We start from the raw sequence: 25968 nt of genomic DNA on the forward strand, positions 1-25968 counted from the left end.
CTTCCTGACCTTACACCTGCTGTACAGACCAAAGTTTCTGAATGTCCCTCTGCGATATCATCCTGGACGGCCCTCCGCCGACTTAAACTTAACATGGCAAAATCAGAGCTCTTTATACTTCCTCCCAAACCTGGCCCCAGACCCCAAACAGCACACAATCCCAGACCCCAGAAATGTTTTGACCTATCATAAACACAAAATATATTATACTTTTAAAATAAAACTCCAATCACATTTAATTTACCCCTGAAGCACCAGATTGATTAAAATACATAATATCTCGTGATATTATCATGACAACCCCCTGTTCAATACTGTGTAATTAAAATTAAAACAGTGCGATCACCTGTAAGAGCTGTGCAGTGAGATGCATTTCTCTCTGTGCAGCTCTTACAGAATGTAGGCAGATCGCAGGGGCAGAATTTAGAAAATGACACAGATAAAGACACTGCTACCCCGAGCAGTATTGGCATTTTCCTTCTTCACAGTTTCTGACTTGCGATAATTCTTTCTGAATACCGCGGTAACACAAATGTCAGACCAATCGGTAGGGTCATGCCAAAATGTTTGATATGGCAGTGATCTTATCAAAGCTACTAGTATAGGCCCCATAGACATTAACTATGGAGAAAATAATTCCCTTTTGGCTGCAATAGAGAACACCCTTCTGCTGTTAAAAAAAACCCTTATATTTTGCCTTTTAACAACTACCGAACTCCCGGGTCCCAGAGCGACAAACTTTATATTATATCACTCTTGAGGATCAGGGAAACTACCCCAACTATATAAACAGGTGATCTGGGGGCTGCAGAATACCCTAACAGGGGGGGGGAAAGTGCGAGTAGACCCCCCCCCCAATAAAAATATTAAAAAAAGAAAGAAACAGCAGGACCCTGCTTAGGCTGCTGTTGAAGAAGCTATACATACATTCTTCACTAAACAATACTCATATAATTACCAAAAAATACATGCAGCTACCTGTGATATTGAATGACCTTACTTCACTAAAAGTGTTCTAAATGGGGAGACTTCCGGTGACGTCACCGTTGATGGCCGCCTAGGAGAGAAGTTTATGAGACTCTCCAACTAAATCAAAGCATAAAGTGCACCTCCCGCGGCAAAAAAAAAAACCTTACACCCATAAGAGGGTAAAGCTTATCAACTGAGCAGAAATGGCTGAAAAAAATAAAAAGACGCATAATTAAGATGTATCCCAGTTTGTTGCAGGGTACATGCAACCACACACGCGGGTTCTTTGGCTAAGGCTTATTTATTTAAGCCTTAAAACATACAGCACACCAAAAACAAATAGCTTCTCATCAGCAAACAAAAGAAAATAGCTTCTTCAGCAGACAAAACAAAATAGCTTCTTTTTAGCAGACAGAACAAAATAGCTTCACTTTAGCAGACAAAACAAAAATAAGGCAGCTTCTCTTTGTATGCAGGAGACAGACAGTTCATCACACATGTAATTTGCACCACAGACCTTACAGCAGTAATCTCTTCAGCACTTTCAGTCCTGTCACCTCACCAGCTCTCCTGCATGTGTGTACAGCCTGGGGTTTTAACACCTTGATTATGCAGTTGGGGTCAGACTAATTAAGCAGCCCTTCTCAACTTAACCTCGTCACTGCTGCACTGCAAGCCTAAACATAGGTTTTCCAGGCATATGGCTGGTGACGTTCATTCACCCTGTCACACAGTTCTTCTCTACAACGCGGCGAACTGTGGAGCCTAACCAGGACTCACAAGATGGTGCCACCGCGTGCGTGCCATCGGAGCTCCCCTGCATGCAGCCGCATGAGCCCCAGGGCAGCACAGTGTGCAGAGAGCTGTCCATAGAATATATGGAGAAGCTCTTCACGCGGATGAGGCAGAGCTTCCAGGAAGACCTGGGCGCAGCTATAAATGGCCTTAGGGCTGATATTAGCAGCTTGTCTAAAAGAACGGATGACATAGAACACAAAATGGAGGATATCCTCCAAACACAATCAGCGGCAGTAGATTAAATAGACTGGGATCAACACACTGAAAGACTGCCTGGAGGACCAGGAAAACCGGGAACGCAGGCAGAATTTGCAGATCAGGAATATACCAGAGACTACAGTATCTCAACTGAATCTATCTGCCCATATCTGTGCAAGCTATTCTGCCTCCTGGTACCGACCTGAGCACCCAAGAGCTGGAAATGGACCTCGCTCACAGGGCGCTAGGCCCCAGGTCAGATGACCCCAGAAGAAGAAGAGATGTTATTGTGAGACTCCACTCATACACCACTAAAGAGTGAATAATGTTCACAAGCAGAGCAATAAAGGACCTATAATACTTAAAAGAATCCCTACAGATATTTAGTGACTTGTCTAATGTCACAATTGAAAGATGCCGTGGGGTTTCCCGTTTAAAATATTGTGCAAAGAAATGGGAAGTTTAAATGTATATCTCGTCCGGAAGAAACGCATCTGTTCCTTAAATTCATTGGCCTACATGTACCAGAAAAGCAAAAATAATCTGAAGAGGGCCAAATGCCTTCCAACATGCCAGGATTGAAAAGAGCATCTGAATGTCTGGCCAGTCAAAAAAGTACCAAGACAGGGGACTGAAAACAATGTTAACACCTGTTGGAAGAAAATCAGTGGAGGATTTCCTAAATGATTCGACTCTGAAATGTAAGTCAAGCTCGGGAGAATTTCATCCCAGTTCCTGTTTCCCTACCTTGTTATAAGCTGTTTTCTTGTTGTGCTGATTTATCTCAGGCCTGTTGAAGGACTTAGAGAGCTCACGTTCTTGGAGCCCTCCCATCTAGATGCAGTTAATTACTCTCCCATGAAAGAAAGAAGAACCAGCCGGCCTGCGCAGCAACTATTGTTAGCTCCCTCAGGTGCGGGCAAAAATGCTGCTGATAACCTTCCACAGACCTACAAAAAAAGAGAGAACACCCCACCCAGGCCCTCCGGCAAAATGGAATGGAGCACCAGGTGACAGCTGCCAGATAGGAGCCACCCGTCCCATTCTCCCTTTCCCCCCACTCCCCAGTCTCCCGTTACCCTCCACCCCAATCTCCCATTACCCCCCCTCATCAATCCTCCATTTCCCAACCTCCCCCCTCACCCACCAGTTCTCCCTCCCCCAAATCAACCTGAGTTATCTTGTTACCAGCCAACCCAACCCGTGTCCCTGAACCCCCTTCGCTAACCATCTCCACCCCTCTCCTGTACCATTAGTTACTAAAACCCTTCCTCCCCCCTCCCCCTCTATGTATCTACCCTGCTGGAAGACTTCACAGAAATTGAGGTGGAACCGGGCGATCTAATAGGAACTCCTAAACTCAGCGGCAGCAGGTTTGAATGTGAACACTTACCAAAGCTTTATAAGATCCTGAGATAATTAAATGGTTTCTTAGATTCCCGCCTTCCTTGACCGTCCCCTTAGCTCTTTAAGTTAAGCATATCTAGTACCCTGTTTCCCATCACCCACCTCCCCCCCTGCAAAGAATCTGTCATAACCTGTGTTCTAAACCCCCTATATGAAAACTGTTTTTTCCTATAACGCATTTACTACTGCCCCGTTCCCCCAATTCCCCACCCTTCCCCCCTACCTACCTGAAAAACTTCCCAATGAACAGATAGGAGTATTGAACCGCCTTGCATAAACGCAAAATATGGTTGCTTGAAGAGGGCGAGAACAAGTGCACACAAGTCCATAAAGTGTTACAACAAAAATGCAAGAAATTCAAAAAACGTTTGGAAGTGGTACCGAATTATTTAAATGACTCAATATGTAGAACCCCCAACTCACTTGTTCCCCCTCCTCTTCTCCCCCCCGCTACTCCTAGTCCCCCCTCCTCCACTGTTGCGACCCAGTTACTAAGTACAAAAGGATCCCTTCCCCCCCTTTGCCCCCCCCTCCCCATCCCCCCATCACACCCCCCCCCCCAAGGTTAGAAAAATGAAAGTTCTCTATTTACCAAAATGTAAGGACAAAATATATCTATGTTTTTGTTGAAACGTTATTACTGTTAAAATTTGAGGATGCAATACACAATTATGGAGGATTCTCTATCCCCTCCGATGGCGTACCCCATGTTTGGTGACCGGGGATGTCTCCTAAGGCATTCTGCCAGCCCACCTTGTCACTACGGTGGCCAAGACTTCCACGCTAGGGCCATCATTGGGCCCAATCTTACTTTCTCTAGTTTGTTCTTCTTTTCTGTTTCCCCCTCACCATCCCCTGCCAACTAGGACACCCCCCAGACAACAAGCTAAAGAAACAAACACACCTAAGGTTCCAAGTCAAACCAAGACCCCCACCGTGGGAAAGTAGATGGTCCCCTCCTCTGGATGCCCAAGAAAAAAACATGACAAATCAAGCATCAATAAAACTAGTATCTCTAAATGTTAAGGGTCTGAATTCAATCCGGAAAAGGAAGTTAGCATTGCAAGATTTAAAAAAAGCAAAAGCAGATATATTGTTCATTCAAGATACCCATTTTAATACACCGACACCTCCAAACACATTCTGAAACATGTTCCCCCAAGCATGCTATGCATCATTTGCAAGTGTAACAGGGTATGTCAATTTTACCTATCTTTCCTCCTCTGTCACCTTATGTCCTAAGTAGTCTGGGCTGTGACAGGTTAATCCATGGGCTTTTTACACCCCCCCCCTACATGCTCATCTCTGATGGGCAGAAGTGTGGTGGGGACTCATGACCTGTGTAAGCCTATCAGGTATAGGTATAGACCATGATCCCCCCCCCCCCTTTCTGGTTCCTGATGGGAGGCAGAGCCAAATTTAGTCAGTCCTGGTCTGGAGAAGGAAGGGACCAGTAGGGCTGTGAGTTTCTCCCATCGGGGATTAGCATGCCCACCCCCAGTCCTTAGGGGCTGTGGCAACATCTGAATAAATCAACAGAGGTCCTGTAATAACTGGGGTCAGCACCATCTATAGGCCTGGAGCCTCTAAGACTCAGCACCGCTGGCTATGGAACATTTAATGCAGTGACTGAAATAAAGAACCCTTGATCATCATACCCCTGTCTAAGTGTCAGTCCCTGGGAAGGGGGGAAAGAAGTGTGCAATAGTGGGGACTGATCTCCGGACATCCTGGAGCCCACTACGGATGGAGTTGCTAAGCACCATGAGAAGCAGCTCAGAGGAAGAACCTAAGCCTGTTATGATCTCAATATCACCGCAGATCAGCTCAGCTCTCCTGACCCTAAAAGGTATGCTCACCACACCCTAGGTAGCCAAAGCTGTGTATCTCCCACTGGGAAGGGGGGGGGGAGGGGGAACAGTGCTACACGAGTAAAAAAAGAGGCGTAGCTATTCTAATTAAAAATAACGTTTCTTTTGCTCCGCATAATGTAATTTCGGAACAAGAGGGGAGATACCTAATTCTTCAGGGCTCTTTATCAGGAACTCCAGTATCCTTAATTAATATATATGCTCCCAACGAAAACCAAATAGCCTTTCTGACCAAGGTGTTGGAATCATTGGACCAACAAACACTCTCATCTCTAATAATAGTGGGAGATATGAACTTATTTAGATTTAGAGACCTGATAAAAGACTTTCTGTGGTGGATATCTGGAGTACCAGGTCAGTGGGACTATACTTTTTTCTCAGCACCACACCAGACCTACTCAAGGAATTGTTATTTTCTGGGTATCAAAAATATTCTTCAGGCATCCTCCCAGTCAATTATAGGCCCAATAACACCCCTGTCGACTTGACCCTCTCTGCCCTTTGATAAAAACAATCCATATAAATAGAAATTAAATGATTCCTTATTACATTTACCAGAAATAGTGAGCACAATTAAACATTAACTATTGGACTACTTTTCAATAAATAAGGGCTCGGTTTCAGCTCCCGCAATGTTGTGGGAATCCCACAAAGCATCAATAAAAGGAGACTACATATCCAAGCATCATACAGAGAAAAAAAAAACAAGCTGAAACAATATAAAGAAATCACGGACAAAATTATTAACTTAGAACAACAACATAAAAATAATCCCCCCCGGCACGCTGAACCGCCGCACCGCCGCTGACAAACCCCCCCGCCCGCACCAAGTCACTAAACTGCCGCACCGCCGCCGACAAACACCCCCGCCCTCCTCGGATGTGTCCTCTTTTTCATTTTGCAACCCCACATTCATGTACAAGATAAGTGCCCTGTAAATTTATTTTCAGTCACATGATTCAGCAACACTGTTAAATAAAGCAAGATACACAAACCAGCATTCGTTAAACGCCCCAAATAATAAAAATATCTTGGGGGGGGGAAACAGAAAATATATACATTACATATAGAGAACGCCACAATACTTTAATTGTATTTCATAACTAGAGGATAACCCCGTCTCGTTTTTGCCATTCCAATGTCCCGTTTTTGTCTCAAGGAAATATGGTCAGCCTAGTTAAACATCAGTCTATGATTCAACTCTATAAAGTGTATAAATGTGTTAAAATGTCCAAAATGCATTCACAAAATTGTAAGTATTTTTTCTCTCAAAATTGTATTCCCTGTGAAATGTTTTGCCAAGCCTTAAAGGGCTAATATAATGTTGCCAAATTAGTACGCTTTCAGCTAAATAATGCCAGACATTGAAAGAAACATGGTGTGTGTGCTCAACATTAAGCAAATCTAGCAATTTGAGACTGCTGCAAGTGAATATACTGTAGCTATTTTAGAATAAATTGCAATTTAGCATATAACGAAATTGTATTGCACATTGACTTAATGCATGGAGAATCTGTGACTCAACCGCAGTTTTTTTTGTAACACAAAAAGGGCACATCTAGGGGTATGGGTGAATCTTTACAAAAAGGAGAAGCCAGGCGGGGGGAGGGGGGGAGAGCCTTCCTTGCACACTAGGTCCTGGCACTATTGCATAACAATTTCAGATAATTTTCAGGGAATATGGACCCAGCAAGTTTAAGCAGATTTATTAAATATTGCGAGAGCAACATCAGCAAAAGAAAAAGGCTACCTGCTAACAAAGTAAAAAGATTAGAGAGATGGAGGTTAAATTGCTACAAATCATATATAAGAACAAGGCGGCTGGATGAATAGTAGAAAAGACTAAAGCATAGACAATAGTGGATACTGTTATTGGACTATCAATAACTATCAAAGATTATTTTTTATGCCTTATATCTATCAAGTGTGCTTTTTTATGCTTGTTGTTAAGAAGGTTGTATTTTCCATCAAGTTAGTCCATGAAAGGTGCGGCTTGTAGGCCCCTTGTTCATGCACTGGGCTGGAAATTAGCAAAAGACAGACCATACAGTCTACCGTTAAGAATACCACAAGAAATGCTAAATATTTAATGACTTGGTGTTGCAGAGAGCATGCAACGACATGTGGGTTGTCCGAAGGTATATTTTTATTCAGCCTCAAAACATGGAACATAAAAGAGCTTTTTTTCAGCATAATATAACAATCAAACAAAAAGGTTGAGCTACTATGTGGAGCTCTAAAATATTGGTTAGTCCCTATCCATAGGTTGAAGGGCTAAGTCTCTTACCAGCTATAACAGACAAAGTATGGGGCAGGTAAGTTTACCTTCAGCCCTAAGATTTCTCCTAGCTGGAGTAAGAGGGGAAAGTCAAAGTCCAGTGTGGTCAAGCAGCGTTCCATGAGTTGCACCTCCCTGGATCAAAGAGAGAATCCAAAAGAGACAAGCCTTGTTACAGGGCTTCCTTAGCTGCTTCAGCAGAGATCCAGCCTGTTTCACCCTCCTTAACAGACCACAGACTACTGAGAGGTCCAGTCTTGTAAAGTTCCCAAACAAGCCAGCTGAACCTTGCTAATTAAGTTAGCCTGCTCTTAGACTAAAATTAACCTGCTCAGTGCTGGGCCAACCTCTATATATACTTTAGGTCTCCGATGCATAGTTATCAGATAGGGAATATACTCTATCACACTTGGGCAGAGAAGTACTGAATGTGCTGAAACGCCCTGCTGCCAACCCCAACCATGGCAAAGGTAAGATGCATAAGGCACAACGTGGTGCTGCTTCACCTAGGTGGCAATAATCTGGGCAAGGGCAATTCGATGGAGTTAATGTTCCAAATACAGACGGACTATGGCAGGGTAAGGGTATTGTTGGGACAGGTAATATAAATGTGATGTCAAAAATTAGAGATAGAGGTGTGTTGACACCACTAAACTCAAACTAGAAGCTCATTGATGGATGCACTTTGGGACTATTAAAACATAACATTTAATGGATATCTGATTAAAATAAAGTCTACAAGCATAAATGTGATATAACAAAATGTAATTACAATGAACAGGGAGGGAGAGGGGGTGGTAAAGTTGAGCTAGAGGTGTATAGCATAGTATAAATTTACCTCTAATTATAAAAGGTAAGTCAGCAACATAAACACCTGAAGACACCTAGCTAAGATAGGGCGTAGTACCTCGAGATTGCCACTACTTGATGTGACTACAGTATCAAATGCTAATCAACATATAAAATACTGTATCTAGCACAGCATACCGATCAAACCAACCTATGATTGATTAGTGTGGTGCCAAACAGTGATATGGTTTGTACTAAACGTAAATAATATAAGTACTTGATGAAACCAGATGAAATAAACAGTACATATTTTTAGCACATGACCCTAGGGAAAAAAATATTCACTCTATAGTATAATATCTACATGGAAGGCACAACACAATCATAGGTTGGTGGTATGTGGATTGAGCCTGTTCAAGACAACAGCTCTAAACACAATATGGTGGTAGATAATAATGTAACTGCAAATTGATACAATAGTAACATTGGTATAAAAATGCCTAGTGTGCTGATAAAGTAACTGACACTACAAATACAAAGTAAAAAAGCTGATATCCCGCTATAAATAGTGCTATGGTATATAGAATTGCTAACTATAATCTATGGTAGCTGGTAATGTACCACAAGAAAATATAGCATATTGAGTCACTGTATGGTATGAAAATTGAAATAAGCAATGGCTAGTGTATAAATAATAATGCTTAATAGCAATGTGCCAATTACTATACAGAGGATGTACAGTAGGTATACAGTGATCCTGTCTTAACATTAACTCCAAGCCTTGTTAGTCAATGCAGGAGGAAGTTGCAAAACTCGGTAAGAGAAAATGCATGGCATTCAATTGGTACACAAAGAATGCACACGGCGGTGCTATACAGTAAATGAATAACAATATACATACAGTAGCCAAGCGGTAATGAAATGTCAGCCAGCACACAGTAGCAGAAAACTGCTGTAAAAAAATGAATAAAGTGGTAATCTGGTGGAGGATACAATTTACCAACGGTACACAGCTCCCATACAGCCTGCCCTGATGACGTCACTACGCCGAACGCTCTACACGTTTCCCTCCTACACGGAGATTCTTCAGGCGCTACTGTATTTCTTCTTTGTATACACTCTATAACCACTCAGTAGCAGCCTTTTAAGTTGACACAGGTACTTATTAATCTATCACAACACTAATTAAAATGATGCAACCAGCTAAGGAAAGACAAAATAGGAGAAATGGGTTAATCTCCTCCCCTCCAGTCTTTGATAATGATATACCTGTGGATACAGGTTTAGATATTAAGGAACAATTTTTTAAACTGGAGAAATTAATGAAGGATGAGATGCGCCATTGGTGGGATGCCTACTCACTTCAAGATTATATAGATAGAAAAATCATCCCAAGGGGTCTAAGGATCAGTAAGAGTCCAACATTTGAGACAGACACAGAGTTCACCAATAGCTGGAATAATACTCTGGATATTTGTTCCTTTTCATTGATGAAACTTCCGGTCCAATTTAGAGACACTAAAGTTAAAGCATTAGAAAAAGAGATAGACTCTATTCAGACATTATTGTCACCATACTCAGAAGGAAAAGAGTTCAGAGATTTGGATGATTTAACCATTAAACGAGTTAAAACTTTTGAACAAGAGGTTGTGGCTAGGAAAGAGAATAAACTAAGCCACGATAAAGAAGACTATGCCACAGATAAAGTTAGGGTTTGGAAGAGAGCGCACAGTTTTAATAGAAAGGGTAAATTTCATTTTCATCCACAGGTGCGAGGTAGTGATAAGTATCAAGCAAAATCTGGGGAAGCCGGTGGGTCTGGTACTGGGAGCCTGATGCATCACCCGGTCCACCAAACCTTGAATACAGGTTAAGGTACTGCACGGGCCCCAGAGAACAGATACACTGTGCTAGAGGTTGAGACGCTTAATGAGGATAGAGAGGGGAATTTGTGAGTGACATCAATGGGGGTGCTAGACCCAAGGCACATAGAGATCAACAGAGATCTTTACATTTTTTAGACTTGACTCCACGACAGGAGAAGCCACTGAGAGAAAAAGAGAAGGAGAAACACTATCCCCTTTGGCGGGGGGCCTCAAACAATCCATCTAGGAAAAAGAGAGGCAGAGAAGTTAGAGGGGGCAGAGTCATCCAGAGAATAAAGGAGGTCAGAAGAGAGTTAACCCTTCCAGAGAGTAGTGGAATATTTAATCTTTCTACTTTTCAGTTATCTATGTACCAATCACTACTTCTGGAGAAGGACCTTTTTTTGCACCCAATACAGGTCACAGTGCCTTCCAATTATTTGTGGACCTTAATAGTTTTATTAGGAAAATTACTCTGAAACGTTATTTTAATATTCAGGAGAAAAATAGAGTACAAGCGAGGTCCGCATTTACCACTAGTACACAGGAAGAAATCTGTACAGAGGCTCTTGTAGACTTGCTGATGGAGTCGGAGGTATTACCGGGATCATTTAACCAGGCCATTGACAATTTTGATTTCACCATTCATTCTACATATTTGTCAGATACAGGTCAAGAGGGGGAATTATCGGTCATGCATTCCCCTTTCAGACCAAAATCGCTTTTCTTCCCTTATCAATCTAAGGGAGGATTCATTGATGCATTTTACAACTTGGTATTAAAAGATTTTGAGTCACTGTGTACTAAACCTTATAGATTTAATTCTAATTTGTCTAAAGGTGAACTGGATGCACTCAATGATCTTAAGAACAATAGGGACATCATTATCAGACAAGCCAACAAAGGTGGGGGCATAGTAATCCAGGACAGATCGGCTTATCTGAGACAGGCCTTTCAACTCCTGGGAGACTCTACCTCCTTTTCTTCCTTGTCGGCAGATCCCACTACATTATTTCTTTCAGAATTGAAATCACATTTGATATAGTCTTTGGATTATGGTGTATTAACAAAATTAGAATTTAAATTTTTGTATTCTGATCACCCACGCACCCCTATTTTTTATCATTTACCCAAGGTCCATAAGTCTCTTGTTGATCCCCCTGGAAGACCCATTGTTTCGGGGGTGGAGTTGATGATGTCCGGCCTATCCCAGTATGTGGATTACTATCTCCAACCCTTTGAAGCTAAGATCAGGTCACATACTGTATTAGGAATACGCTGCATGTCATCGACTCCATCTCTGAGATTAAATGGAAGCCCAATTACCTCTGGGCTACATGTGACGTGTCATCTCTTTACACGTGCATAGATCATTCCAGGGGGATCAGGGCAATTGACTTCTGACTCAATGCGGATCCTTCTATTCCCACTTCACATAAGAAATTTAAATTGGATAATATCACTTTTATTTTGACGCACAATTAGCTTTACTAACTAAACCCCACCACTGGGTGTGGTTTTAGGTACCCATAATTTTATGACTTGCATACTGTTTCTAGGTTGTCATGTTAATAAAGCTGTGATCTATTTTATTTCCATTAACAGTGTCAGACTTTCTTATTATAGAGAGGCAGCATGTCGGAAAACTTTGTTACTGCCCTTAAAGTTGGTAGACCTGATTTAAATCCCAGTGTTGGCTTACTGTATAAACTTTTGTCAATTAATTTTTTACTCCCTATATCTTGTAAAGTATAAGCACATGAAATTCACAAAAATTATATAAAGGCTATAAAAGTAAAACTGCAGAATGACGAATTTGTGTCTACATACTGTATTGTTCAAAGTGACATTCCGATTTCTAAGGGAATGATTCCAAGTAACTCTCACTGGCATTGTAAACCACATTTTGCAAACAACTGAACCAATAAGATTGTTCCACTTCAGACATTCCAGACACTTATTTTTCCATGGAAGGGTCCATTCTAAGCACAGAATACTGGATCAAATGTATTAACTAATGATTTCAAGCTATGCCTTTATTTCTAGTTTATGAAAAAAATGACAAGAAGATGAATAGATTGTATTATTTGTTTCTTTAATTCATTGAATCTTTCAATTCTGCCAGGCTGATAGAGCCCATAATGTTAACGTCTGATTCCATTCGAACACATTATTTTAAAATTGCAGCATTTGAATCATATCCAATACCATAACAATATACAAGTATGGCCTGTCAAAGTTAATATGGAGTTATCTGACTGGTATAAAACATATTCTTTATGCGTGTAGAGTTTTTTTCTATTGCTCCATAAAATATTCTATATTATTCAAATATTTAATGATTTTATTGTATATCTATCATCTATCTATCAAACCTACTGTACAGTAACTATCATCTATATACAGTACATGTATGCATCTTTCAGATCCCTGTAATGGAATTGCATGCGATTTTCTGTAAATGTATTATGTTGTGATGTATTTTATCTTCAGTGATTGCTCGGTAGATGCAGAGCAGACATTTCTCAGTTACATACTGTATGTTCTTTAAGGCATCAAGAGTACAAATTTAAACAAAGCAATGGATGTGCTATGGTTCAGTGGTAATGGGGGAAAGACAACATCTGCAGCTGGTAAATGCATGTTTTTTTTTACAGCTCAAGCGTCTTGAGGTTTACTTGGTAACATACAGTTTCTTTTGATAATCATCTTAAGTAAAATAAAATGTATTGCAAATGTAAGACATATTGGTCTGAAATACATTCTGACAATGTTAACATATTTTTGCCTAGTATTATTTATTTTACACTCCATTTTGTCAAATGGTTTTAAAATCAAACACAAATAATGAAAAAAAAAAAAAGTAATGCTATTTTATTCCAATTTAGTTTCCCGTAGAGTTAATATATCCCAGTAGGAGATGAGAAGAAAAAAAAGTTTGCTTACAGAAAGCAAAAATTATGTATTTATCAAATGTTATTTTTTAATAAGGATTTGACCAAGCACATATCACTCAAGTAAAAGGCAAAACTGTACCCAAAACTGAGAGTTCTCAGGTATACAGCATAATTCAGTTAAAGAGATGTGCATCCTTCTCTGCTTAGCCAAAGCTTTCCTGGGGTAGCTGGCACATAACAGCTCCAATGAACTGTACATGAGTTGTCTCTTGGAATATTTTCAAACTGGCGCTATACCCACCAAGTATGGAATAAATCCAGCACGTCTGTTCCACATCTTTTCCATGTCCAAGTTTAAAAACTCTGCTTAAAGTACTTTATATTAATCATTTGAGGCTTGTAAGCGTCACTTTCAACTCTGAGTGTGCTAAATCCGAAGAAACCACAATCAGATAGAAATGTGCTGTGTCTTTCTGCTAATTAGAGAGGAGGGGGAACATATGCACACAGATCAACAGACACCCATGGATGATTACAAATCTATTATTAGTAGATGCTATTATGTCTACTGTGGTTGCATTAAAAACATACTTAAGGGTTATTGACCCATCAAATGTTAAACTCTAAATTTAGACAACTATTTTAAAATGATTAGCCACACCTGGATAGATTTTGTTGCATTGTATGAAGCTTGAATATGAATTACTTTTCAAAGTTGTGAACTTTATGTTGTTGTTTTGAAGTGAAACTTCTTTGTGATACCTACAAAAAATTTGCTTGCACAAATTACCTTTATGGTGACAGAAGTAGAGTAACGGAAGTGATGTCATTAGGGGTCACCACCCCCTCTAAAAAATAAAGAAAAGCAATCTGCAATGAAAAAGAGCCATTTGAATAGCCAGTTCGAATAGTAGATAATCGCTTGTACATTTTAAAAGAGAAATGTTAAAACAGTAAGCACGTTCTAAGTGAAACTCTTTGTGCTTTACCACTGAAATTGTATTTTGATTTTGATGTTTTTGATTGAATGAAAAACTTTTGAGAGTATAATTACAATTTCAATGACAAAATACAAAGAAGTTTCACTTAAAATGCGTGTTCGCCACACACACCATTTTTTTCCTTTTGTAGCGGTCATGTAAAATGGCTACAGTCATCTCTCCTGCTGACAGTAAGGCCTGGTAAGTTGTGGGCATGCCAGCAGTAATTATGGAGGTTTGCCCTCACACCCTGGTGGGGTGCCCTGTGTATGGATGGGAGTGGTCACATGCTCTGACTCCATGGTTAGTGATGTCAGAGGTGTGTCAGCTTCCAGAGTGTACATAAGGCACAGCACTGTGTCTAAAAGTTAGTTCTGCCAGAGTTTCTATCTGAGTAGTTCTGTGTCCTGCGTGGTTCTGAGAAAAGTTATGTTATAGTAGCTGAGCAGGAAGACTGTGTCCAGGGACCTGGCACAGGGTAAAGACATCCCGGCTGGGATAGGGAATCCCTATTAAAGGAGAATTTCACCTTTCAAAGGGAAGCACTGAGGGACAATGAGTGGCTAAAGTAACTACTGCGAGGGGCAGTTAGCCCACATCAACCAATAAAGATGCTCTTAATCACAAACCCTCTCGTGTACATGTGTGGAGTGAATGTACAGAGAGGAGCACCACAGAGGAGTTCCTCGCCAGGACCATCCCCAAGTGACCGAAGGGACCCTGATGAGGTGGAGGCGCTGCACTGGAACTAGGTAGGACTCTGCACACTACCTCAGCTGCCTGTCTGGACGGGTTCTCCCCACACACCATCATGCGGGAGACTCAGGAGTCCTGTTGCCGACAGGTGCACCACCAGACACTATCACACTGTAATGGGGACCGGTTAGACCACAGGGGCCAATGTGAGATTGGGTGGGTCAGGCCGGGTCACAAACACCGTTACATTTGGAGGCGAGCTGCTGAGATCAGATCTGTCATCAGGACAGGCTCTAGCTAGGCACACTGGGAAACAGGGAGAGCGTCTGCTGCCACTCTGTGCTGCGTAGGGACGGACCTAGGGGTGGTCAGAGGCTGACGGGGTATTGTCAGTTCGCAGGGACGACCTAGGGGCCTGAAAGGAGTGAGGGGTCTGGAGCTGGGCTATAGCTGACCGAGTCACTTTGAGGTAGTGCTAGTTGGTAGGACGCCAGAAGGGATAGCCTGTTAACGTGGTCAGGAATCCTGGAGAGGGTCTGCGCTAGGCTGACCAAGAGAGGTAGACGCCCCAAGTACTGCATGGCAGAGCCAGAGTACTCTAGCCCATTCCAGACACTTACCATAGGGAGCACAGACTGGGAGGAAGGAGTTACAGCAGACACTGAGAGAGTGAGCTTAGCCTGAGGTAGTGCAACATGAGTCCAGCCTAGATCAGGTACACATGTGGTGGTGCATCTGAGCAATCTTTATTGTACTGGTGTGGTGGCTGCCCCGCAGAGCGGAGCCCCATGTACGATAATTGGTACGAGAGCGTGACAACCCAAGGAATGGAGGATCCGCGTGGTGCGGAGAGCCCAACATGGCGACCAGAGGCTGATGGGGAAGGCATCCGTGGCGTGCGCCCCACTGAAGAGCAAACTGTCGCTGAGCTGTCTTTAACTAATCTGCTCTGGAGTGGAGCGAAGGCTGTGGCTGCCCCGTTTTTGTCCTGCCTGGGACACCGAGGGGCCACCCTTGAAGAGTGTGAGGACATTGTGATAGCTGGGGGGGAACCCAGCGAGAAGAGCAAACAAACTGATATTTCGGGCTTAAAAGCCAACCAAAATGGCGGTTCCCGCTTGCTAGGGAGACCGCATGGGCCAGTCGCAGAGAAAATGGCTGATACAGAACTTGCAAAAATCTGGCCGGGAATGGCGCGAACAGCAGAGCCCCGCCCTGATGGGGGGCATGGCGCGAAAGCTATGGCTGCGCCTTCATGGACAGTGACTCACTCAGCCCCTGTGCTGAGTCAACCGCTTAGTCTATGGGACCCTCCCCTGATTTCCACCAGGGGGAGTGACTTTCAATTATGGCCTGTGGGAATGCACCCACTGGGCCCAGGGACTGATATCCAGACGGCGCCACTACAAGAAGTAGTTCCGGCCGCGGAGGTAACGTGCAAAAAGGAGGGATATTTTGCACGGAAAGCAGCTGCCAGGAGAAGGCGGGAACTAGCCACGGCCCAAGAATCCCACTCTGACGAGGGAATTGGCGCGAAAACGCAGACCGCGCCCACCAGGACTGAGAAAGGCGCGGCCTTAATTAAGGGGCATGCTATTCCCCTGTGGGATCCGCCCATAATTGCAACCCCTGGGGGCGGGTTCCAGCTATGCCAGCGGAAGGAGGAGCCGAAGCAGGAAGTTGCTGGCCCAGAAGCTTCTACCGGTCAGTTGCGAGGAACCACTGACCTGGAGAGACCCATACTGAAAGTGGTCCCTACTAAAAGAATGTCCTGCTCCTCCACTGTGGGAACTATGGTCTCCACCCAGCCCTACTCGGTACCCGGTGGGGTACTGGTAGTCAGGGTGGCTAACACCGAGACGGTGGTCGGGCTCTGCCTGCAATGCGGGCTGCCCGGAGGCATTGTTAATACGGCGGCACGCTGCCCACAATGCGGGACATTATACTTGTGGCCAATGCCGACGTTCATTCCAATTAAATCAGCTGACCCCCCTTGGGATACGGCTAGGCACTCCGCCGAGTCCCCTGGTGCACTATGGATCAATCGTGCAAGTCCCGGAGAAAGGGGACTGGAGTCAATTAAATCGGCTGGGTCGGCAGCAACCGAGATGGTCGGGTCACTCCCCGACCACACTGAGAAAAGACTATCGCCCCGATCGGTGACCCCTAAGTCAGGGAAGGGGGATTACTCGGATGAGGATCTCCGCGAGCTAGCGGAGGTGAAATCGAGGCCCAGGACAGAACCGGGGAGGACGACACCCCGTAGTGTGAGTAGCAGCCTGGAAAGCAGGGCGTCCCCCGCAGATCGGCGAGCCGAGAGACGGAGTCCCTCCATCCCAGGATATGGTGGCGACGGGCGAGAGACGGCTACACCCCTGCGGACTGGTAAGAGAAGCCCCATCACTTACCTTGTCCCAGCAGACGGCGTAGCGGTAGGAAGGCCGTACCAGGCCCAAGACGCACGTGCCGAGACGGCATCACTTCCGGTGAAGATGACGGCGGAGCTGCCGGATGTCGTCATCGAGGAAGAGATCCCGAATGGGGGTCAAACCCCAGATGGCGGCGCTTCTGGTTCCGGGGAGGACATCACTTCCGGTGGCGACGGCGGAACCGCTGGGAAAGACGCAGCGACGCTTCGGCGATCGGGGGAAGGTCCCCGATCACCTCAAAGGCCCAGGAGTTGGATGGGCGATCCGAGGACTGAGGAGGGTGAGCTATCCTCATTGGACCAGTCTACGGACAGCCGAGAACGGGTCGTAACCCCGTGGGGTCCAATCGCTTGCCCTTATGTCCCATCCCACACCCTAGATAAAACCCCTGCCCCCATCACCTGTTCCACGGGATCCCCGCCTAGTCTGGAACTTGTGGACATACCTTTGGGGGGGGAGGAGAGACGGACTGGGGAAAGACAGCGCAGTTGCGCTACGGAGGGCATTTCTCGGGGAGGGGGAGAATTAGGCAAGGCCACGGTAGGCCGGTGGTTGCCTCCTGCGACCAATAGATCAGAGGACAAGGCCCTGGGATCATCACGGTGGTCCGTACCACGGTCGGCACGGACATCGGGGGTATTCTCATGGGGGGATGCGGAAGAGAGTGATTCAGGGGATTCACATAGGTTCAAGGAACACCATTGGTGGGCGCCCCTCTTTGAAGGATATGCGGCCGGGATGGATCGTAAGCGATTCCTTATTAGAAGAGAGGATGTAGTTGATTTTTGGTGGGCCAAGGGAGAATTCACCCCTGAACAGCGAGACAGAGAGCTGCAGGAACGGTGGTATAAGATTGAGCACAGGGAGATAGAGCCCATGGGTCCCGACACACTGTCAGACCCTGTGGATCCTGATGAACCCCTGTCATGGGTGCTACCTGGGAGGGCAGGTAGGGCTGACCTAATTAGGATCAGTAGAGCGGAACGGGCAAGAATGGCTCGATACAAGTCTTCCCACGGGTTGGAGTACCCTTATGTCCCTTAACCCCTCATGGAAGAGATAGAAGAGAACAGGGAAAGGTGGCTTAGGGAAACCATCGAGATGTACCTAGTCAATAAGGGGAGTGACGTTACAGGAAGGAGGGCAGAGGACAGAATAGATCACCTGATGCGAGTGTGGAGTATAGGGAGGAATATTCACAAACACAGGGTGACCTATAGGCCCGAGAGGGGACTGCCTAGGCACTATCATGTCACAGTCCTGGACATGGGTGGTAGAGAGGTTAAGAAACCTGACCCGAGCCACTATTATTAGGGGGTACTAAGGCATTTTGCGGGCTCGTGGCTGCTGGTCGGGGCGGGCTTGGCGAGATGTTACTGTGGTCATTTTTTTTGTATAACGGATAATCTGTGATGTTAACAATTATGTGTTATGTGTTACAGTGCTTCCTGGAAGAAAGTATTTAAATTTAGGTCCCAGTGAGGACGATGGGATTCACCAGGGGGAGAATGTAGCGGTCATGTAAAATGGCTACAGTCATCTCTCCTGCTGACAGTAAGGCCTGGTAAGTTGTGGGCATGCCAGCAGTAATTATGGAGGTTTGCCCTCACACCCTGGTGGGGTGCCCTGTGTATGGATGGGAGTGGTCACATGCTCTGACTCCATGGTTAGTGATGTCAGAGGTGTGTCAGCTTCCAGAGTGTACATAAGGCACAGCACTGTGTCTAAAAGTTAGTTCTGCCAGAGTTTCTATCTCAGTAGTTCTGTGTCCTGCGTGGTTCTGAGAAAAGTTATGTTATAGTAGCTGAGCAGGAAGACTGTGTCCAGGGACCTGGCACAGGGTAAAGACATCCCGGCTGGGATAGGGAATCCCTATTAAAGGAGAATTTCACCTTTCAAAGGGAAGCACTGAGGGACAATGAGTGGCTAAAGTAACTACTGCGAGGGGCAGTTAGCCCACATCAACCAATAAAGATGCTCTTAATCACAAACCCTCTCGTGTACATGTGTGGAGTGAATGTACAGAGAGGAGCACCACAGAGGAGTTCCTCGCCAGGACCATCCCCAAGTGACCGAAGGGACCCTGATGAGGTGGAGGCGCTGCACTGGAACTAGGTAGGACTCTGCACACTACCTCAGCTGCCTGTCTGGACGGGTTCTCCCCACACACCATCATGCGGGAGACTCAGGAGTCCTGTTGCCGACAGGTGCACCACCAGACACTATCACACTGTAATGGGGACCGGTTAGACCACAGGGGCCAATGTGAGATTGGGTGGGTCAGGCCAGGTCACAAACACCGTTACACTTTTATATATAGATATATACAGATGCAGCGGCCATTATTTTAACAAATCACCCAGTGTATGCCTCGGAATACCCATGCCATGGCGCAGGATTTCTTCCAACCGTACCGCCTTAAGACGCGAGTGCATAAAATGAAATTTTAGTTTTCTGGCTTTAAAACACCTGAAATTCACACAGTAGCACAGTAGCACAGTACTGTACATTACAATTCATTAATTTCATTGCATTTAATTGCACACAATTCATGAAATTCAAACAAAGCAACCATGATAAACACGCGTGCCTGGGGCGATTGGCCACGTTCATGCCGCATGGAATATAGCAGCGATATATCAGGAGGAGAGAAAGAGAGGACATTCTATGAGTTACAAAAATATGGCATACCCTGTATATTCATTAAGGCCATGAGGGAGGAGAGTGCCCAATGTAAAAATCCACCGGCACTCTCTCTGCAAAAGACGCCTCTCTAAATCTCCGCCCCGTAACCCCAGAGAGACCTGATCACAGGCAAAAGCTGATAAAAAGCCTGGATTGGAGTTATGAAAGATTTTAAAGTGTCTTGCCACTGTGGTCAATTTCTTACCCCTAAGGAGATCCTGCATCTGCATTTTTGATGTTCCTAACATGTTCAAGGACGCGGAAGCGAACTTCTCGCGTCGTCATACCAATATATGTTTTAGGACAAGGACATGAAAGAGAGTATATTACTGCCTTGCTCTTACAGTTTAGAGGCAATTTAATCTTAAACGTCCTTGAATTCTGTGTATTAAGAAAAATAGATGTATTCATCATATATTGACATGCTGAACATGTTTTGCAGGCAAGAAATCCCGGGGGCATCCTACTGGAGAGGAAATGGGTGACCTTGTTGACACTATAATGACTCCGAACCAATTTATCCTTAAGGTTGGAGCTCTACGGCTTACCAGATCCACTTGTGGTCCTAAAATTTGGCATACGTATATACATATACATATATATAAAATCATGACAATATATTTGGTAAGTGATTTTGTCATAATTCAGAACTGTTTTTGGACATTCAAGAATAACCTCAATCATAAAAGGCAAAAAAACGTTTGATCATTAGAGACCTTAGGATGTTTTGAAGAAACTGACATGAATTTCTAAATACACATAAGTCTAAGTGAATATGTACAGTAAGTAATGCTTTCTCAGCAAAGAGTCAAATAACACCAGATTTACAGTATGGAAGAAAAAAGTCCACTGCTTTTAATGTGTTTTGTCTGATGTTTGGATCAGGAAAAGCTTGAACCATATTCCTTGATCTTTTGATATACAGTTAAAGCCACAATCAGTGATTTTGTAGGGCACTGATTTTCAAATGTTCTCTCCTTGAAAAATCCCAGTTATGCCATGTTTTGTGGATAACAAGCAGTACTCATCCAGTATTGTACAGTACATGTATAAATATTTCCAAAATAGGATGTGGCTTCCTCAAGGAAAGGGTTGTACAGAAGTGATTACTGATTGCGAGAAAAACAAATGACAGGCAGGCGCACTGAAGGATAGTATATACTTTATTATTAAAAAGAAGAATAGATACCCCGTTTGAAAGAGGGAAGTGAAGCGTGAAGACCCACTCCCTCCGACTGCAAAACTCCACAGGAACTGTCACACGTGACCTCTAAGCGTTTCGCACGTAGTGCTTCGTCAGGAGTTACATGATGACGCTGTCCCTGGAGTTTAAATAAAGAGCAGCAGCCAATGAATCTAACACTTGAAAATAAAATTAATACAGCTGTGGTTCAAGTGAATTACAAGGGAATATCCTATGGTGTACAAAGATAGTTAAAAGCCAAATTCTAAATAGAATTGACACTAATAACAGTAACTGAGTCCCATGTATAATACAAAAGTAACTTTTTATGCCTCTAAATATCGATCATGGGACACTTACTAAAAAACTATCATGTACATGTCATTTTTAAAATTGAAAAATAAAAACATATATTTATATACATATTTAAAATATTTTAAAAATATTTAAAACATTTTTAAAACATAAAAAAAAACATTTTTATCACCTGATTCTTTTTGGAGTCGTGCAATTTGATAGAACCAACACAAATTGACTTTTTGCTATGATCCATAGAGTTTATACTAACTCATAACTATTTTTTGTTTGAATCTGAATTTTATTTACAGATACTTGGTACCGCAATGGGTACCAAGTTTGCTCCATCCTTTGCAAACTTGTATATGTGCTGGTGGGAAAAATTCATTATCACTGATATATCTCCTCCACAGTTAATTATGTGGAGGAGATATATAGATGATATTCTTATCATCTGGGATGGCGACGAAACCTCTCTTCTTGAGTTTATTGCACAGTTGAATATCAATACGTTTAACCCCCATTTTAGTGGGGAAAACAGTGATACAGCAGTTCATTATTTGGATCTCGAAATTTCTATTGAATCAGAGCAAATCTGTACCAAAACTTACTTTAAGGACACTAATGTAAATTCTTATATCCATCCTTCCAGTTGCCATTTTAAACCCTGGATTGCGAATATACCTTTTAACCAATTTGCACGTCTAAAGAGAAATTGCACCAATGGTGGGCAATTTCAAACTCAGGTACTCTTTCTGAAAGAAAGATTTATACAGAAAGGTTATTATTTTTTTGATTACTGATTGCCTTATGTTATTTTTCATGTTTGTGTGGACGAGCAAATGGTTCGCACATCTCTTTATGTCAAACGAGAAGTGTAGTCCCAGAGATCCCAAGCCTCGTTTTGATTGGAAACAAATTGAAAAAATTAAATTCATTGAAAATTAACATTAAATTAAAACAGAAATATTTACTTATCAAGGGGATTTGGAAGCTTGGTCACTGTCAAGTTTAAACCTTCACAAGAGTTGATAGCCCTCCACTACATTTCCACTGGTCTTCTTGGTGCCAAATGCTGCTTGGACTGAGTTCCACGTACAATAAAAGATACAATACTTATGTGGCTATGATTAGATTTAGGATTCAGGACACACAGGGATGGATTACCCATTAGGCACAGTAGGCACGTACTTAGGGACTCCCAAGGTTAGGGGCCCCCACCCCCTATAGCATAGAGGTGCTGTCTCTGTCTGCTGTGGGTCTCCAATAGTCTCTAATAGAATAGTCCAGGCACACGGTCTTATCACAAAGTAGAAAATATAATCCAGCATAAATCCAACGTTTCGGCTGCACACAGGCAGCCTTTGTCAAGGTGAGAACAGGGACAACAGGGGCCTGCCTTCTGGCAACAGGGGCCTGTCTCCAAAAGGGGCCGGCCTTCTGCTTTTGGGTCCTCTTCTAAACTATGTTGTAGCTTCTTTCTGCATCCATTTGGTGGGATCGAAGGGAGGAGGGAGCTATTTGCCATGCGGGTCAGACTGCAAGGATGTCTGAAAGAAGCACGGAGGTAGGTGGATTTAATTGGAACCTGAATGACCACATAACACCTACCCATCTCGTAAGGTCAGATTATTTAGATACCTGTTGTACCAACCCAGTGGCTCATTCGTTCCTCCACTGTAGGGGGGCAGTGATGTCTGAGGAGTCACTCACGTGACACATTCCTGGCATCAGCCTGTGATAAGGCCGCGCTCATGGTGGGGGCATCGCTACGTGCATGCGTGCGCATGTTCGCGACTCTTCTATGCTTACTTATTAAAGGTAGCATAGTACTGGCGAAGATGTAGCATGTCGTCGCTGCTGCAGTTTGGAGAGACAAGTAAATTTGTCTTTCCAGGCTACAGTCGCGTGATGTCAGCGTCACGTGAGCTTGTCCAGCCAATGAGGGCGAACCAGCTCCATGACGCAATCGTAGGATATTCCGGAGAGAGTTAGTTAGGTAGGGGTAAGTCTGAAGGTGGGCAAAGGGGAAAGAGTTAGAAGATAAGCTAGGGGAGGAGGGAATTAGTCAGGAAATCACACCGACAAGCAATAGGTAAAGGAAGGAGGGGGGTATGGTCAGAATGGGGGGAAAAAAATAAAAAGGGGAATCACTCATCAGCTGTATCCATCAGTAATGGAAGAGGGTAGTTGGGTAAAGAAGCAGTTGAGGAAATAAGGGAGGTGAAGTGTGCCATTGGTTTAGTGTAATTAGTGCTTTTGGATAATTCACGGTTTAAGGGGTGAGGTTCAGGTTATTTGGGTTGGAGATAGATTATTAGGGAGTCATAAGGAAGAAGATAGTAATAAGATGCGAAGTAGAACATCTAGAACGAAAAAAAAGGGTTTGGAAACTAAGAGGAGAAATAAAAATACACGATATAAGTATCATGGAAAAGGGATCACATTTCTGCCCGACCCCCCTTCTGCTTGTCAGCTCCTTAAGTTCAGCTGCAGGCATTTGTTCCACATACAAACACCGTGCCTGTGTGATGTACAGTATCAATATGTTGCCCTTTCTGCCTGTGAGCAGGCAGCCAGTGAGTTGCTACAGCAACCTCTGAGATTTTTCTCAGAACAGGCTATTCTGCCCTCCCCTCTTGTTTGTCTCAGATAGTCTGTCCCAAGACTATTCCTGCTACCCACATTGCCCCTTGCTTCCTTTTCCACCTAAGATCACAGTGAGTACAAACCTGACTGCATCCACCCCTGGTAAGGCCTTTCTGTCTTACCATAGTCCACCTCATAGAAGCATTCCACATAGAGAAGCACTCTCTACTCACACTACACCTACAAGTACCCGTTGTTTTGTACTTCTGCAATAAAGTTAAGAAAGACATTAAGGACTTGTGATGCTTTGGAAGAGGGAAGACATGAGTTAAAGCTAACTGAAGCTATTCATACCTCAAAACGTGACACTAGTTTCAGGATAGTAAGACAGAGACCGTGTGCTGGAGGTCTATGCAGAAGCTGTCACTCACAGCCTTCATGCTTGGAAAGTGCAGCATTACACAGCTACACAGCAAACAACTACAGCTTTCTGCAAAAATAAGCAGCAGTTTAATCAGCACAGTAAAAACGGATTCTATATACCTTGAATTCAGCATAAAAGCCACTGCTTACAGCCTTTGGACACAGCCTGCTGCTCACACAAAAGACAGCAGTACTGCAGTCAGACTGCAATATACACAGAACTTTGATTGCTCTTTTTTGTCTTTGAGTCCACTCTCTGCACAGCTCCATAGTGAGGAGCTACCATCTCACCTACCCCTGCGCACGTCCCCACGGCTAGCGCCACCAAGGGCAATGCCATCGGACGCCCGCCAGGACACGGGTCAGAGCCACCGGACACCTGTGAGTACAGCTACCCCTATGCTGAACGCTGCAGGACACCGCTCGGCATCATCTGAAATAGTCGCCCATCGCTGACGCAGGTAAAAGACCGCACACCACACGCTCTGGCTAAAGGCCTACACACACCTACAGCATGGCAGAACTCAGAGCCTCACCAGACATCACGCAGGAGAGTGACCACTCAGACACAGGGACCGCTGTGCATCTGCAACAGGCGCAGGCAGATGCAAGGCCTAAACGGACAGTCACACTGACACAAAACGGCCACGAACAAAATGAGACTGACATTGAAGCGCACCGCGCTAAATTAGGCCTGGGACCCGGTGCGCCCGGCGGCGCGGGCGGCCACACGCGAGTTCCCCACCAGCAGGGGAATCCTGCGGAGCCGGTCCCAGTCCCCCCTGGCTGCACAGCTCACTACATGCTGTGACGCGTCAGCCGCTAAGGGATACAAGAGAATGGTGATCCCTAGCGTTGACGCGTCACGTGGTGTGGCTGTGAGCCAATGAGGAGGGGAGGCTTTGGGAGGAGGAGAGGCTTCAGGGAGCGGGGAGGAGTGTAGAGGGAAAGCAGCGTGAGTGCCTGTCTGTGTGTGTGTATGTGTGTGTCTGAGTGCCTATCTGTGTTTGTGTATGTGTGTGCCTGAGTGCGTGAGTGCCTGCCTCTTTGTGTGTGTGTGTGTGTATGAGTGCCTGCCTGCGTGCGTGTGTGTGTGTGTGAGAGAGTGCCTGCGTGTATGTGTGTGTCTGAGTGCGTGAGTGCCTGCCTCTGTCTGTGTGTGTGTCTGTGTGTGTCTGTGTGTGTGTGTGTGTCTGCGTGTGTGTATGAGTGCCAGCCCGAGCCCGTGGAGGGACAGGGGGGGAGAGTAGCGGGTCCCTCCGCTCAAGCCACGCCCCCCCTCCCGCTCAAACCTCCCACTCCCGCCCACCTCCCGCTCTGGTTCCCGCTCCCTACAGACCGCATATCACGGTCTGTGTATGTCAGCGCCCCGCCTGTCTGCAGTGCGGGAGCACTGACTCCGGGAGCGGGGCCTTAGTCTTAGAGTTGGCCTGGGAAACAACCACACTTGGGATATGCAATGTCGCCGGCACTGGTAACTATGTTCAACAGCTCGAGCAGGCAATAACTCAATTGAAGATAGATCACTCGCGCTACCAAGCACTGTCACAGGCATATTTCACCTATCTAACAAGAACTAACATGGAAGATAGCCTGCGAGAACGCGACCTGCAA

This window comes from Ascaphus truei, chromosome 4 (assembly GCF_040206685.1).
Source record: "Ascaphus truei isolate aAscTru1 chromosome 4, aAscTru1.hap1, whole genome shotgun sequence".
NCBI lineage: Eukaryota > Metazoa > Chordata > Amphibia > Anura > Ascaphidae > Ascaphus > Ascaphus truei.